General features: G+C 46.5%; 1 protein-coding gene across 3 annotated transcripts in view; it reads left to right on the forward strand.

Annotated features, from left to right (window-relative positions):
- ACACB (acetyl-CoA carboxylase beta) overlaps nt 1-18,088 on the forward strand; it is a 398,726-nt gene that overhangs the window by 8,318 nt on the left and 372,320 nt on the right. The gene's annotated exons all lie outside the window — the stretch shown is intronic.

Genomic DNA, 18,088 nt, shown 5'->3' on the forward strand with positions numbered 1-18,088 from the left:
TGCTAGAAGACTGATCCACGACCCATCTTCAATGCTCTTACTGAGGGAAGGAGGTTGTTGGCAAAAATCTTGCGATACATGACCCCATCTATCCTCCCTTCAATACGGTGCAGTCATCCTGTCTACTTTGCAGGAAAGCACCCCCAAAGTATCATGTTTCCCCCACCATGCCTCATGGTTGGGATGGTTTTCTTGGGGTTGTTCTCATCCTTCTTTTTTCCTCCAAACGCGGCGAGAGGAGTTGATATCAAAAAGTTCTATTTTGGTCTCATCTGACCACATGACCTTCTCCCATGCCCCCTCTGGATCATCCAGATGGTCATTGGCGAACTTTAAGTGGCCTTGGAAATGTGCTGGCGTGAGCAGGTGGACCTTGCGTGCCCTTCCGGATTTCAGTCCATGACGGCGTAGTGTGTTACTAACGGTAATGTTTGAAACTGTGGTCCCTGCTCTCTTCAGGTCATTGACCAGGTCCTCCTGTGTAGTTCTGGGCTTATTTCTGACCTTTCTCAGAATCATCCTTACCCCACGAAGCGAGATCTTGCATGGAGCCCCAGACCGAGTAAGACTGACAGTCATCTTGTGTTTCTTCCATTTTCTGATAATTGTGCCAACAGTTGTTGCCTTCTCGCAAAGTTGCTTGATTTTTGTCCTATAGCCCATCCCAGCCCTGTGCAGGTTGACAAATTTGTCCCTGGTGTCCTTAGACAGTTCTTTGGCCTTGACCATGGTGGAGATTTTGGAAAGTGATTAATTCAGTGTGTGGACAGGTGCAATTAATTAAGGGAATGAGTGCAGAGTAGAATGTCTTAAAGAAAAACTTGTTGTTAGGATAGGTAGTCCAATATAAGTGGGGTCCAACACGTAGCACCCCCCCAAGCACCACTGTGCTATATACTGTTTAGTGACTGTTGCCGGTACTGCCCATCAGCACCTATTTTCTTCTATTGGGGTGGATCTATTGTCCTGGCATCCAGCCGCGAGAGATAACAGCTCAGATTGGTGGGGGGTCCACAGTGTTGAACCTCCATGATCTTATATTGATAACTTATCGTAAAGCTATGTCATCAATATAAAAGCAGTGAACAGCCGCTTTTTAATTGCGGAGACATTTTGACAGAATATTCATAGAATAGATTGCATAGTATAGCTGCCCATGCAAATTTGATTTGCTTGTTCAGCCAACAGCTACCTTTCAAAACCTCCCTATACACATGCACACTTCTCTTTGGCCAAGCATGCTTGTGTTAATATTGGGGAGAAGGAAAGAGACCTTTAGCAGGCTTCTCTAATGGCAGCTTATCACCCTGAGAACAAAAGGATTGGGCAGTCAACTGCCTGATCCTTATAACCCCAATGGCGTTGGGCAGTCCAGCCTTGTTAAGCAGATATACATGGTGTATTTTAACAATATTTTCCAGCTGTCAGCAAAAAATTCCGTACAAGTCACTTCAATAGCTTATGCCTATCTGCTTTTTTTTTTTTTCCTTATCTTGGCTGCTTTTTAAAGGAATTGTCCGGCCTTCGGGTACAAGTCTACAGTCACTCTGCGTGAAAGCAGACTTGGGAATCCTCACATCTCATGCACTGTAAGGATTTTCCGGTAATGGCACAGGAAGCCGTGGTCATGTGACCACAAGTATGTGATTTGCATCCATGTGGTAACATGCTGACTAGATAGACATGGCCTTAAGGCCCCTTTACATTTAGCGATGCACCAGCGATCCCGACAATGATACGACCCGGTCAGGATCGCTGGTGCATCGCTAAATGGTCGCTAGTGGGCTGCCACACAGGCACATCTCACAGCGATGCAGCAGCGATACAGTGGTCGTTACTTACCTTTCAGACTCGGCGATCCTGACGTCCTCCCGTCCGTGTCCACGCGTCGCTCGTCGGCGCCAGCAGGAAGCGCTCAACAAGAAATGGAGCTGCGCGATCAACGACAGACAGCGGGGAAGCCGGTCGGAGGCAAGTATCACACATAGCGTCAAATCGGTGATGCTTTAGCGATATCGCTATGTGTAAAACCCCCTTTACTCAATGAAAGCTTATTGAGCTTGACCAGATACATTTTGTCAGAATGTGGCCATAAGTATGCAAATAGTGGCTTAAGGCCGGGCAAATCCTTTGTCTCATTTATGTTGCAGATTTGTATGGTACAGATCGGTAATATAGTGGCCATACAAATTGTGTCCAATTCTTTACCTCCATGAGTCTGTATATCTACATAAGTGTTTTTTTTAGGGTGTGATACATTCCAGAATTTAAAGGAAACCAGTCACTAGATTCATGGCGCTCAAACATTCTTTTCTGAAATGCTTTAGTATGGTTTGAAAAACCACTAGAGGCTGGACCAGTCCAGCGGAGCCCCCGACTGATTTCTCCCAGCAGCTCCCCAGTTGATTGACAAATCTCTCCCACAAGAGTAATTTGGGATAGACCTGCCAATCCACTAGAGCTGTGCAAGGAGAAACCGGTCGGGAGCGGCATCCGATATGTCTCATTTCTCCCCATAGTCCTTGGTTGACTTCTGAAAGTATGTTTTCTCTGAAACACTGGAGCGTTTGAGTGAAACATACCTGACTGCAATTATGCAAGCAGATTCTGATTCTTATTGCCGTGGTGTGATCAGCATGAATGGAATGAATGATTCCCTTTAACCCCTTCCTGCCATCCGACGTACTATCCCGTCCACGGTACCCGGGCCCGTATGACCGGGGACGGGATAGTACGTCGGCGCGATCAGCGGCGCCCACGTGGTGAGCGCAGCTGATCGCGGCCGGGTGTCAGCTGATTATCACAGCTGACACCCGGCACAATGTGTCAGGGGCGGTCACGGACCGCCCCCGACACGTTAACCCCTTGCACACCGCGATCAAACACGATCGCGGTGTACCGGGGGTTAAAGGGAAGCATCGGCAGGGAGGGGGCTCCCTCCGTGCTTCCCTGAGCCCCCCACAGCAGCGCAATGTGCAGCGCTGCTGCGGGGGACTCCCTTCCTCCAGGCCCCCGAATCCAAGATGGCGACGGGGGCCTTCGGGGGCCTGCGGAAGCTGGCTTCCTCAGTGCCTGCAAAGCGCAGGCATGAGGAAACCTTCTGCAGTGCCTGTGTCAGATCGCTGATCTGTCACAGTGATCTGTGATGTGACAGATCAGCGATCTGTCACAGGACAGTGATGTCCCACCTGGGACTATTTAATAAAGTAAAAAAAAAAATAAAAAAAAGTGTAAAAATAATTAAAAAATCGCCAAATAAATTAGAAAAAAAAAAAAAAATATTCCCCCAATAAATCCATTTTTTGGAAATAAAAAAAAAAACAATAAAAGTACACATATTAGGTATCGCCGCGTCCGTAACGACCCGCCCTATAAAACTGTCTCACTAGTTAACCCCTTTAGCGAACCCCTTAAAAAATAAAAATAAAAAACGAAGCAAAAAATAATGATTTATTATACCGCCAAACAAAAAGTGTAATAACGCGCGATCAAAAAGACGCATATAAATAGCCATGGTACCGCTGAAAATGTCATCTTGTCCCGCAAAAAACGAGCCGCCACACAGCATAATCAGCGAAAAAATAAAAATGTTATAGCTCGCTGAATAAAGCGATGCAAAAATAATTATTTTTTATATAAAGTAGTTTTCATTGCATAAAACCGACAAAAACATAAAAAACGACCTAAATGAGGTATCGCTGTAACCGTACTGACCCGAAGAATAAAACCGCTTTATCAATTTTACCGCACGCGGAATGGTGTAAACGCACCCCCCCCAAAAGAAATTCATGAAACGCTGGTTTTTGTTCATTCTGCGTCCCAAAAATCGGAATAAAAAGCGATCAGAAAAACTTTAAAAACCGCCATAAATAGTAAATCAAACCCCCCGTTATCACCCCCTTAGTTAGGGAAAAATAATAAAATTAAAAAAATGTATTTATTTCCATTTTTCCATTAGGGTTAGGGCTAGGGTTAGGGCTAGGGGTGTGTTGGGGTAGGGTTAGGGCTAGGGTTAGGGCTAGGGTTAGGGGCGTGTTGGGATTCGGGTTGGAGTTAGAATTGGGGGTTTCCACTGTTTGGGCACATCAGGGGCTCTCCAAATGCAACATGGCGTCTGATCTCAATTCCAGCCAATTCTGAGTTGAAAAAGTCAAATGGTGCTCCTTCCCTTCCAAGCTCTGCTATGCGCCCAAACAGTGTTTTACCCCCACATGTAGGGTATCAGCCTACTCAGGACAAATTGCAAAACAATTTTTGGGGTCCAATTTCTCCTGTTACCCTTAGGAAAATAAAAAATTGGGGGCAAAAATATCATTTTTGTGGAAAAAAATGATTTTTTTATTTTCACGTCCGAGTGTTATAAACTTCTGTGAAGCACTTGGGGGTTCAAAGTGCTCACAACACATCTAGATAAGTTCCGTGGGGGGTCTAGTGTCCAAAATGGGGTCACTTGTGGGGAGTTTCAATAGTTTCGGTACATCAGGGGCTCTCCAAACGCACATGACACCCGCAGACCATTCCATCAAAGTCTGCATTCCAAAACGTCACTGCTTCCCTTCCGAGCCCCGACGTGTGTCCATACAGTAGTTTTCTCCCACATATGGGGTGTCAGCGTACTCAGGACAAATTGGACAACAACTTTTGGGGTCCAATTTCTCCTGTTACCCTTGGGAAAATGAAAAAATTGGGGACTAATTGATCATGTTTGTGGAAAAAATACGATTTTTTTATTTTCATGCCCTGGCATTATAAACTTCTGTGAAGCCCTTGGGGGTTCAAAGTGCTCACCTCACATCTAGATACTTTCCTTAGTGGGTCTAGTTTTCAAAATGGGGTCATTTGTGGGGGGTTTCCACTGTTTTAGGTACATTAGGGGCTCTCCAAAGGCAACATGACACCCGCAGACCATTCCATCAAAGTCTGCATTCCAAAACGTCACTACTTCCCTTCCGAGCCCCGACGTGTGCCCATACAGTAGTTTTCTCCCACATATGGGGTATCAGCATACTCAGGACAAATTGGACAACAACTTTTGGGGTCCAATTTCTCCTGGTACCCTTGGGAAAATAAAAAAATGGTGATTAAAAGATCATGTTTGTGGAAAAAATACGAATTTTTTATTTTCACGCCCGGGTGTTATAAACTTCTGTGAAGCACTGGGGGGGTCAAAGTGCTCACCACACATCTAGATAAGTTCCTTAGGGGGTCTAGTTTCCAAAATGGTGTCATTTGTGGGGGGGTTCCACTGTTTTGGTACATCAGGAGTTTTCCAAACGCGACATGGTGTCCGATGTCAATTCCAGCCCAAAACGTCAAATGGCGCTGCTTCCCTTCCGAGCTCTGCCATGCGCCCAAATAGTGGTTTACCCCCACATGAGGGGTATCAGCGTACTCAGGACAAATTGCACAATAACTTTTAGGGTCCTGTTACCCTTGGAAAAATAAGAATTGAGGGTGAAAAGATCATTTTTGTGGAAAAAATATGATTTTTTAATTGTACCGCTGTACGTTATAAACTTCTGTAAAGCCCTTGTGGGTTCAAAGTTCTCACCACATATCTAGATAAGTTCCTTGGGGGGTCTAGTTTCCAAAATGGGGTCACTTGTAGGGGGTTTCCACTGTTTAGGTACATCAGGGACTCTCCAAACGTGACATGGCGTCCAATCTGAATTCCAGCCAATTTTGCATTGAAAAAGTCAAACGGCGCTCCTTCCATTCTGAGCTCTGCCATGCGCCGAAACAGTCGTTCCCCCCCACATATCAGGTATCTGCGTACTCAGGACAAATTGCACAATAACTTTTGCAGTTCAATTTCTCCTGTTACCCTTGGTAAAATAAAAAAAATTGAACCTGAAGTATTTTTTTTATGAAAAAAAGTTAGATGTTCATTTTTTTTTAAATATTCAAAAAAATTCCTGTGACGCACCTAAAGGGTTAATAAACTTCTTGCATGTGGTTTTGAGCACCTTAAGGGGTGCAGTTTTTAGAATGGTGTCACTTTTGGGTATTTTCTATCATATAGACCCCTCAAAGTGGCTTCAAATGTGATGTGGTCCTAAAAATAAAATGGTGTTGTAAAAATGAGAAATCGCTGGTCAACTTTTAACCCTTATAACTTCCTAACAAAAAAAAATTTTGGTTCCAAAATTGTGCTGATGTAAAGTAAACATGTGGGAAATGTTAGTTATCAAGTTTTTTGTGTGCCGTATCTCTGTGATTTAAGGGCATAAAAATTCAAAGTTGGAAAATCGCGAAATTTTCAAAATTTTCGCCAAATTTCCGCTTTTTTCACAAATAAAGACGAGTTATTTGAATGAAATTTTACCACTAACATGAAGTACAATATGTCACGAGAAAACAATGTCAGAATCACCGGGATCCATGGAAGCGTTCCAGAGTTATGACCTCATAAAGGTACAGTGGTCAGAATTGTAAAAATTGGCCCGGTCATGAACGTGCAAACCACCCTTGGGGGTGAAGGGGTTAAGCCGGGATCACACTACCGTGTGTGATGCGAGAAACTCGCACGCGTCTCACGCGTCAACACCCGGTTCTGCCACCGGCACTCAGGACCGGAACTGCGGCTGTCTATATTTTTATGCCGCCGCAACTCCGGTCCTGAGTGCCGGCGGCAGCACCGGGTGTTGACGCGTGAGACTCGTGCGAGTTTCTCGCATCACGGTAGTGTGATCCCGGCCTAACAGAGACTCTGTCAGCATGGAATGACTGTTGAAACTAAGTACAGGTCCTCAGTACAGAATGGCATGACCAAACATGTAAGTGCACCTTCCCGCTTACTTGTTTTCTCTTACCTCTGACCCCCCACTTTTTATCTCTGCCCCTCTCTTCTTTGACAGCTCTGGCTTTATAGAGCCAGAGAAGGGTGGAGATCAATAGAAAACAAGTAGGTGGGAAGATGTAGTTAAATGTTTGGTCACGTCAAGGGTGCACCGAGCTCCTGTACTTGGTTTCAACAGTCATTCTTTGCTGACAGAGTGCCTTTAAGATCCACTTTGAAAAAAAAAAAAAAATCCCCAATTTTATATGGCGACATGCAGAAATTTTTCAGGGCAAAATTTGGTATAAATAGTGCCATGGCTTTATTTGAAACTATTGGTACAGTGTGTCCGTAAAGTCATGGTGCACTTTTATAGTTTACATTTTGGCGCCCTTTCTCTGGACCACTCATATCAAACCTGCTCATGAGAAGAGATAACAATAACCAAACAAACACAAACTCATTGAGGCTATGTGCCCACGTAGCGTTTTAAACCGGACACTCCAAACCGGACTCCTTCCCAGAAAACGCACGTTTTTTTATTCGGTCGTCCATGACAGCACCACCTGAGAGAGGGGATCCACCCCTTAGGAACAGGAAACCTACAGATACAAAAGGGTGGCACCTCTCCCACGCATCAGTTGGTTTCCTGTTCCTAGAGGACAGGACTCTCTACAGATCGTCCGTCATGGAGTCGTCGTTGAGTACCCAGGCCGGCTGACCGACCCAGGTAGCGAGGGGGTCTCCTACCTCGGTCAGTGCGGGGTCCCTGGAAGCGCCACGGTGGGGCCGGGTAGGTCACCACGGCAGTGGACGGAGCAGGTGGAGCAGGGGTCCGGTGGATGCCGTCTCCAAAAAACGCCAGCACCTGGTACGTATGCCCCGGCTGCGCTTCCCCAGGCCCGGTCCTCCCGGTCAGTGCTGGCCCCTGGCGGGCTCATGGCGGCGTGCGCAGTGGGGCACTCCGGCCAGGAGGCGCTGCGCGGCTCCTTCGCGCGCGCTCCCGCAGGGCTCTGATGAGCGGCGGAAGTGACGCGGCGGAAGGGGCGGAGCGATAGCGCCGATACCGGAAGTCGGGTGCCGGCCGGCCGGCCTCCGGCGCGCGCCGCGGGTGTATGCCCGTCCGGGGGTCGCGCGGCGACCCGGGTAAGGCGAGGGGGCCGGAGCATGGGGGAGGGAGTGCGGAAAGCCGGGTGGGTGGTGCTATGGCAGGATACCTGCTGACCCGGACACCAGGAGGCCATATAAGGCAGATGGGGATGCCGCTGGGGTGCTTCTGAAGGCCCCAGCAATGGATTCAACGGAAGCCCCCTTGGACCGGCAGGACGAGGCGCAGGAGCGCCCGCAAAAACAGGCCACGACAAAACCGCTTGCGAGTGGCCAGCAGAAAAAACAGAGATGAACTAGCGACCAGAGCCGCGAAAGTTCCTCCAGAAAGGACCCCCCTGCCTCCCTCCGTGATCCGGTACCTGCTTCATCTGCATGGGTAAGAGATCTCCGTGAATGTACCCTGATGCAGTGTTCCCTTATGTTTTTTTTTTTCAGGGGAAGAAGGCTACGGGAAAACAGAAGCACAGGGAATGTGCCCTCTGTAGTTCCCCCCTACCAGATGGCCACCCTAAAAAATTATGCCAACCATGCATTCGGCAAACGGTAGGGGTTATTAAAGACAGGGAGTCCAGGGGTAGATTGTCAGGCCCTTATACTCTCCCCCGTTTATGCAGGTAGCGGAAGAGACACCTGACTTCACTTCGAACCTGAGAGAGATGATCAGGGCAGAAATGAAAGTCTTACCTCAAAGAGAACCTTCTAGGAGAAGAGAGGCTAGTGGTTCAGGCTCGGAGACCTCAGTCGCCCCTAGGAAAGGTGACAATTCTTCGGACTCCTCGGCCTCCTCGTCGTCTTCCTCGGATGAAGACTCTAGCCGGTTCTGCTTCCCCTTAGACCAGATGGACAGATTAGTGAAAGCAATACGGTCCACCATGGGGGTAGCGGACAAAAAACGGGAACTCTCAGCACAGGACATAATGTTCGGGGGTCTAGACCCCAAAAAACGCAGAGCCTTTCCATTAAACGATAAGGTTCAAAACCTAATTGACAGAGAATGGAAGAGACCGGAAAAAAGGGGCTCCATGCCACCAGCCTTTAAGCGGAGATACCCCTTTGATAACCCGGTAGTAAACAGATGGGATAAAGCCCCGAAACTAGACGCAGCAGTAGCCAAAGCATCTAAAAAATCTGCCATACCATTTGACGATATGGCCTCCTTGAAAGATCCGCTAGATAAAAAAACGGATTCTTTTCTTAAAGGGACATGGGAGATGTCAGCAGGCGCGTTAAGACCAGCGATAGCTGCCACCTGTACAGCCAGATCGATGATGGTCTGGCTAGATCAGCTGGATTCCGAGCTAAAAGACGGAGCCTCAAGATCATCTATTCGGAAAAGTTTGCCGATCATTCAGAATGCCGCGGCATTTTTAGCCGATGCGTCTGCAGACTCTGCAAGAATGGCGGCTAAAGCCGCGGGTCTATCTAATGCAGCGCGAAGAGCCCTCTGGTTAAGATGTTGGCCAGGAGATATTCAAGCCCGGTCCCGTCTCTGTTCCATTCCCTGCGAGGGGGAGTACCTATTCGGCCCTGTCTTGGACGAATTGTTAGAGAAAGCTGGAGATGACAAAAAGAAATTTCCCAGTCTCCCGAACCCCTCGTACAGACGTCCTTTTACCAGAAAAGGTTTTTTCCGGAGAAGGCCGTCTAGAGATCAGGGCAGATGGGAGGAGAAAAAAAGGAAAGGTACAGGATTCATGTTTGGAGGGGGGCGCCAGGAAGGTCCAGCTCGAGATACAAAAAAGCCGCCCCAATGACTAGTTACCCCGGTAGGAGGGAGACTAGCTGCCTTCTACCCATCCTGGTCTCTGATCTCTAATAGCAGCTGGATATTGGGGATAATAGCCGTGGGACTACGACTAGAGTTTTCTAGGGTTCCCCTTGATCAATTTAAAATCACCCCACTCAGGTCGTCTGCTTCAGAGCAAGCTGCCCTGGAGGCCGAGGTTCATGACCTGTGCGCCAAAAAAGTCCTGATAGAGGTTCCAGAGACAGAATGGGGGAAGGGATTCTACTCCCCTCTGTTCCTGGTCCGCAAACCAGACAGCTCCTTTAGGACAATAATAAACCTTAAGGCCCCCAACAAGTTTTTGGTCATACGTCCTTTTAAAATGGATACAATTAAATCTGCAATAAAATTGCTGTTCCAAAACTGCTTTATGGTGGTGTTAGATCTGAAAGACGCATACTACCATATACCCATCCATGCAGGCCATCAGCGGTTTCTCAGAGTGGCGGTTCAGTTGGATGGGTCAATTCGACATTTCCAATATGCGGCCCTCCCTTTTGGAGTGGCAGTCGCTCCCCGAGTATTTACTAAAGTAATAGCGGAGGTCATGGCCCATCTACGTGAATCGAACATTCTGGTGATCCCCTACCTGGACGATTTTCTTATTGTAGATAAAACGGCGAATCATTGTTCACAACAGCTACAAAAGGTAATGTCCGCCCTAGAACGGTTAGGATGGTTGCTGAACGTCAAAAAGTCTCGGTTGCAACCAATGAAAGTCCAACAATTCTTGGGCCTAACCCTGGATTCTGAAAAACAGGAATGCCGTCTGCCCCCGGAGAAGCTTGTTCGCCTCCGTTATCAGATCCTGAACGCCTCCAATAACCCCACCATGTCCCTCAGGAAAGCCATGTCCCTTCTAGGCTCTCTTTCGGCCTGTATCCCGGCAGTCCAGTGGGCCCAGTTTCATGCAAGGAAACTACAGAGCGAGGTCTTATTACATTACCCCCAAAAGGTCCTTGGGGGTTACTTGGAGGGTCAGCTAACCTTGTCCCGTAACACAAGGGAGTCCCTAGAGTGGTGGTTAGACAAGGATAACTTGTCTAAAGGGGTGCCCTGGGAGTATAACGTAACCCGCATAGTCACCACGGATGCTAGTCCTTACGGTTGGGGAGCTCATATGGGTGTAATATTAGTCCAGGACCAATGGCAACATGATCAGTTAGGAATGTCATCTAACCTAAAAGAATTGACAGCGGTAGAACAGGCGGCTAAAAAGCTCCTTGTGTATCTACAGGGCCATCACGTGCGGGTGTTCTCCGACAATCAGGTCGCCGTGGCATATATCAATCACCAAGGCGGGACCCGTTCCAGACCCCTGATGATTGTAGCAGAGCGGTTGTTCCATCTAGCAGAACAATACTTTCTATCTTTAACAGCGTTGCATATAAAAGGAAGAGACAACATCACGGCAGACTTTTTAAGCCGCAATCAGCTAAAGCAGGGGGAATGGTCCCTAAACTCCTCCATATTCAATCTGATTGTTCAAAAGTGGGGATATCCAGAGGTAGACCTCTTCGCCACCAGAGACAACAGGCAATTGAAACAATTCTGCTCCCTAAATCCCAGAGAGAATCCTCTGGCGGTAGATGCCTTCCTGATAAAGTGGGACTTCAAACTAGCCTACGCCTTCCCTCCCCTATCTCTTCTACCCCTGGTGATGAGGAAAATCAGGAAAGACAGAGCAAGGGTTATAGTTATCGCTCCATTTTGGCCCAGGAGAGCATGGTTCTCATGCCTCAGGACCATGTCGGTATCCGATCCTTGGGTTCTGCCGGACATCCCGGATCTCCTGTCCCAGGGCCCAGTCTTCCATCCTCAGGTAGCTGGCCTTCATCTGACGGCGTGGAGTTTGAACGGTCATTATTAGAAGAGAAGGGCTTCTCCGCAGACCTAGTTAACACCCTACTTAAGAGTAGGAAAATCATTACCACAAAAATTTATGTCAGAATTTGGAAGAAATTCCTTCAAAACTCAGGAGTAGTCGCTCGGGATTCAGCGCCTATAATGCAGATATTAGAGTTCCTACAAAAAGGTCTGGACATGGGGCTCTCTACCAGTACCCTTAAAGTACAAGTGTCAGCCTTGGGGGCTCTGTTTAGTTGTAACATCGCTGGTAATTATTGGGTAAGCAGGTTCATTAAGGCGGCAGGTAGATCCAGGCCAATAATGAAGGATAGGTTCATGCCGTGGGACTTAAACCTAGTCCTCACTGCTATGACAGAGACCCCATTCGAACCTATCTCGTCGGCTTCCCTAAAAAACCTGTCCCTCAAGGTAGCCTTCCTGGTAGCTCTAACATCAGCCCGCAGAATAAGCTATATCCAGGCTTTATCTAGGTGTCCTCCTTATTTACAGTTCAAAGAGGATAGGGTAATACTTAGACCTGACCCAGCGTACTTGCCGAAGGTAGTGTCTAGTTTCCATAGGACACAGGAAATAGTTCTTCCATCCTTCCTCCCTAATCCAACTAACGAGAAGGAAAAGAAACTACACACCCTGGATGTCAGGAGAGGCCTCATAGAATATCTGACAGTCACCGATCCCTGGAAGAAAGATAATGCCCTATTTATCTCTCATCAAGGCCCCAGGAAAGGTTGTAGAGCATCAAAAAATACACTAGCCAGATGGATTAGAGAGGCGATTTCAATAGCATACACCTCAAAGGGCAGGTCGCCACCCGGGAAGCTGAGGGCGCATTCCACCAGAGCCATGGCAACCTCATGGGCCGAAAGATCAGAAGTCTCCATTGACCAGATTTGTAAGGCGGCTACTTGGTCCTCTTCGAGCACCTTTTATAGTCATTATAGGCTAGACCTGGGTGCTTCCACAGACCTCTCTTTTGGTATAAGGGTGCTGCAGGCTGTAGTCCCTCCCTAAAGCTGATATTACTCTCTGTAAATCTCTCAGGTGGTGCTGTCATGGACGACCGAATAAAGTCTTAGTTACTCACCGGTTAACGGTATTTTTCGGAGTCCATGACAGCACCCGTATATTCCCTCCCTTATAGTTTGATTGGGGTGTGCACGTCTATTTCTTGTATATGCTCACTGGTGGTAAAAGTTTATAATTGTAAAGAATACTGTACATAAATCATGCATTAACCTTGGAAGTCCTCTTGTGCTCTGTAATCCAACTGATGCGTGGGAGAGGTGCCACCCTTTTGTATCTGTAGGTTTCCTGTTCCTAAGGGGTGGATCCCCTCTCTCAGGTGGTGCTGTCATGGACTCCGAAAAATACCGTTAACCGGTGAGTAACTAAGACTTTCGTGTTTTTGCCGTGATTTTCGCGTGCGGAATTCAAGCACTTTCCAAGCGATTTGAAGCATTGCTTGGAAAGTGATTGACAAGTGTGACCAGCTTTTTACTATTGAGGCCGCCTATGCGGCATCAATAGTAAAAGATAGAATGTTAAAAATGATTAAAAAAAAAAATAAAAAAAAAAAAAATCGGGATATATTTACCTTCCGACGTCCCACGCAGCCTCAGCGACGCTCCCGTTCCCAGCAATGCCTTGCTAGACCTGTGATGACGTTGGTCTCGCGTTACTCTAGCGGTCTCATGAGAAACGCGAGACTACGTCATCAGAGGTCCTTGCCGCAAGGCATTACTGGGAAGGATGCGCGTGACGCCGGAAGGTAAATATACCCCGATTTTTTTTTTTTTTATTTTTTTTTTTTTACAGGGGTATGGTACCCAGGGCCTGGAGGACAGTCTCCTCTCGTCCACACCGTGGGTACCATCCGCACATGAGACGCTTAACTTTGCGCATGGTGGGCATAGCCACATGCGGGAAGTAAGTGGTTTTCATGCATTCCTATGGGTGCGGAATCGTGGCAATTCTTTGTGATTCCGCAAAAAGAATGAGCATGCTGCGTTTTTTTCCGCGATACGATTCCGCCGCGGAATAAAACACAGCATATGCGGAATGCCATAGGAATGCATGGGGTGTGTTCTGTACGAGTTTTTTAAACGTTTTTGCGCCGAAAATTGCGGCAAAAACGCTTAAATCGCATCGTGGGCACACAGCCTTAAGCTGTTGCTGAGCCCCCAGTCAGATTAACCCCTGATAAACTGAACTCCGATTAATACACTGCCAGTTCTGTGACATCATGCAACCACAAGTTTGGATGTGTGTAAGGCAACAAATGGAGCCCACATCGATAGGCACTGAATAGGTATGAAACTGGGAGAGTTTCTCTTTTATTTGGAGCAGATTTCACATTTCTATCATCGTTTGTTCCTTTCCAGTGACTGGTCAAAAGTGCACCATGACTTTACAAACACACTGTATTCTGATGGAGCTTCTGATGTAGGCTCTGAACAGAACCACCACAGAGGTGTGAACTCTTAGGCCACGTTCACACATTCAGTATCTGGCAAGTTATTTACCTCAGTATTTGTAAGCCAAAACCAGGAGCAATGTTATTATACTGACTGTTCCACTCCTGGTTTTGGTTCACAAATACTGAGATTAAAAGCAAAGCCACAAGAAGAGGAATTAAAATTCCCTCAAAAATTCAAGAATTAACACTGCAAAAAAAAGAGCAACAGTATTTACCTGCCAGGTCAGAGAACTAATGCACGATCAGGATGCAGCAAACCCATACACTGAAGATGGCAGCATCAGTACTGTGACCTGGGCAGGTAAATACTGTTGCCCTTTTTGGCCGTGTTAATTTACACATATTGAGGTAAAAAAAACTCACCAAATACTCAAGGCACGTGGCCTTAGGCTGTGTGCACACGCTGCGGATTAGGTGCGGATTCATCCGCGCGGATTTTGTACAATCCGCAGGTCAAAAGACCTGCGGTTTTACCTGCGGATTGCTCTGCGGTTTTGCCCTGCGGTTTTTCATCTCCTCAATGGAGGAGATGGCAAACCGCAGGAGAATCCGCAGAAAGAATTGACATGTCAATTCTTTCTGCGGATTGAAAACCGCAGATAATCCGCGCGGAAAATTCCGCACCGTCTGCACTGCGGTTTTTGATTCCCATAGGGAATCATGGTACTGTACACCGCAGCAAAAACTGCTGCGGGTCCGCAGCGGCCAAAACCGCTGCGGAACCGCAGCAAAATCCGCAGCGTGTGCACACAGCCTTAGACGCCTACAGTATACTGTCTGTCCTGCACAGTGACAAAACAGCCACTCTTGTAGTCTGCACATGAACAGTCTGCTTTGAATAATGCGGAGATTATTTGGTAATTAGAAAACTTTGGCATCGAGTTGCCTTGTGAATGACTTATGTGTTCTGTTAGTCTAATGTGGTTTTCTCCAGTCCTTTATCCTCATTTGAAGTGTGATGATATCACGTTTAAGTGACTACATGTGGTACGCTATCAAATTAGCTATCTAGTCTTCATTTTTGGTTATCGGTTTGCTGGAATCTTTGGACACTTACTATTTTGGATCTGCTATGAAGCAATTCCTGCTAAAAAAAAAAAAATATATATAAGATAAGGTTACGTGCACATGGCATCAATTTCAGATGGATTCTGCACGGAATCTGTGTGAAAAAGCACCCCATAAAAGAACATAATGCACAGCAATGTCATACTACATTGCTACATATACAGTATGTCCCATCTTATGTAATGTATTTTGACTGCTCAAGGTTTGAGAAGACTGAAGCTTTAAGAAATTACATGCCCATTTTCACGCTGCTTCTGCTTGAAAACCCTACGACCTATACGCTTGGAAGTGTAGGGTAAAAGCAAAACCAATAGGAACACTGCCGGATAGGCCGCTTCAGGAAAACTTCTGCCAGCCCTCTTCTGAAGCATCGCCGCCTAGGAAAACTTGGCGGGTGCGCTGGTGTCTAAAGTACACCATCTACACATACTCAAGATTGTTAGTCAAGCAGTTTTCTACTCTACCCATATGGGATGAACTATGTATGGACTGGAAGAAAGAAATCTCTTTCATTTTCAAATAAATTCATGGCAAAATCTGACTGTTTTTCATGTAGATGTTATTACTGATTTTGTCAAAGATTTGTGGTGAAATCCTTGGAGAAAATACATGAGTGAAATTGTCAGGCTATTGATTAAAAATTGCACCACAGCTCAATTTTCCTTTTTTTTATTTTTTTTACGTAACATGTGGATGAGATGTTAAAATCTGTGTAAACATACCCTTAGGACTTATTTACCCTTGCTAACTTTAGTATGTGCATTCATTAGTTAGTCATTAAAAAAAATAGTTTGGCGCTTCACCCAGAAAACTCAGACAATTTTTTTCTCTCGCTTCTCATCCGTGTGCAATCCGATTTTTACAGAAGCAGCTATTAATAATTTTAATCCATTCACAGTTTCCTATGTTACAGAATTGCAATGTATCTGTAAAAACTGGATGCTATACTGTGTCTCCGAATAGCATCCAATTGTTTTCATGGACCCAAAGACTTGAATGGGCGAGTCTCATCTGATTTATCGAACAAACTAGTGCATGCTGCGGTTTTGTTTTGTTTTTTCCTTAAATTCGGGCTTTGAAAAAAAAAATTGTTCATCTGCAGTACCCCACTGAATAACATTGGTGCGAATGCTGTTTTTTTTTTTTTCTTTTTAAAAATGATTGCTTACACTGTAACTCCTTTTCCTCTCTGCTAACTTCCTATTCTGAAAACTGGACAATGATCACCTAATTTTCCTGCAACCTGATTTACATGTAAGAGGTGGACATCATTGTAAGGGCAGATCCAGCCAGAATTATTTCCCGGTCGGTATATAAATTGCAATGCCTGGACTGACCGTGAGTTTTCTGATCCAAAATTGCAATCTAATAGACACATATGAGGCTGTAGGTTCTGGTTGAAAGACCCAAAGTCAGTCTGGATATTTCAGGCCGTATAGAAACCATAAAATACTCTCGTGTCAACCCAGCCTAAGGGCGGTTTCACACGTCCAGATAATTCCGGTATCGGAAAAACCGGTTCCGGAGCTATCCGTGTCCGTGTGGACATGTGGTACCTCCATGTGGCACACGTGTGGCAACCGTGTGCCGCATTAGGACCACACGGACGGCGCCGGGAAGAAGCTCTACAGTAACCACTGTTCCTGGTGGCTGGTGCTGAACGCAGCTGTGATTCTGCTCTCCTGCTCTGCTGGCAGGAGAGCAGAATGAATGAAAACCCGAAGTGGGGTGTCCCTCATTTTCATAACCAACCAGACGAAACTTACAGCTGGGGGCTGCATCCCTCAGCTGTCAGCTTCAACCAAGTTGGTTTTGAAGAGTAGAGGGGTCCCCACGCTGTTTTTTTTTTTTATTTAAACAAATAATTTAAAGAAAAAGGCGTGGGGTCCCCCCTACTTTTGCCACCAACCTGACTAAAGCCGACAGCTGATATTCTCAGGCTGGTAAGGGGCCATTGATCTTGGCCCTCCCAGCCTAAAAACAGCTGCCCAGAAAAGGCACATCTATTAAATGCGCTTAATCTGGAGCTTTGCCCGGTTCTTCCCACTTGCCCTGTAGCGGTGGCAAGTGGGGTAATAAGGGGTTAATGGCACCTTTCGATTATAAGGTGCCATTAAGCCCGGATTAGTAATGGAGAGGTATCAATAAGACACCGATCCATTACTAATCCTACAGTAAAGAAAGGGTTAAACACAATCACACAATAAGAAGTTATTTTAATGGAAAAAAATGCAACACACACTTTTATTATCTTTATTATACTGGTAATTCCTTATTGAAGCCCTCGTTCTTCTGAAAAAAAGTTGAAAATAATAAAACAAAACTATACATTACCTGTCCGGCGCTCAGTCACATCCCACAGCGTAAATCCATCTCGGGGGTTAATATATTTACAGCCGGAGCGCTGCTAACACAGCCGCTCCTGACTGTAACTGACTGGGGAATGAATAGAAGCAGCCAGTGCCATTAACCCCTTATTACCCCACTTGCCACCGCTACAGGGCAAGTGGGAAGAACCCGGCAAAGCTCCAGATTACGCGCATGTAATAGATGCACCTTTTCTGGGCAGCTGGGGGCTGCTGTTTTTAGGCTGGGGGGGCCAAGATCAATGGCCCCTTACCAGCCTGAGAATATCAGCCCTCAGCTGTCGGCTTTAGTCAGGTTGGTTGGCAAGAATAAGGGGGACCCCACACCGTGTTTTTAAATTATTTAAATTAAAAAAAAAAATAGCGTGGGGACCCCTCTATTCTTCACAGCCAACCTTGCAGACAGCTGAGGGATTCAGCCCCCAGCTGTAAGTTTCGTCTGGTTGGTTATGAAAATGAGGGAAACTCCACGTTGGGTTTTCATTCATTCTTTTCTCCTGCCAGCAGAGCAGGAGAGTAGAATTACAGCCACGGTCAGCACCAGCCGCCGGGAACATTGCTTACAGTAGCGCTTCTTCCCAGCGGCCGGCCGTGAGCACGGAGGACTGTGTGAACAGTTATCCGTGTACACGTGT

This window comes from Dendrobates tinctorius, unplaced genomic scaffold (genome assembly GCF_039654945.1).
Source record: "Dendrobates tinctorius isolate UK_male_01 unplaced genomic scaffold, ASM3965494v1 ptg000073l, whole genome shotgun sequence".
Lineage (NCBI taxonomy): Eukaryota > Metazoa > Chordata > Amphibia > Anura > Dendrobatidae > Dendrobates > Dendrobates tinctorius.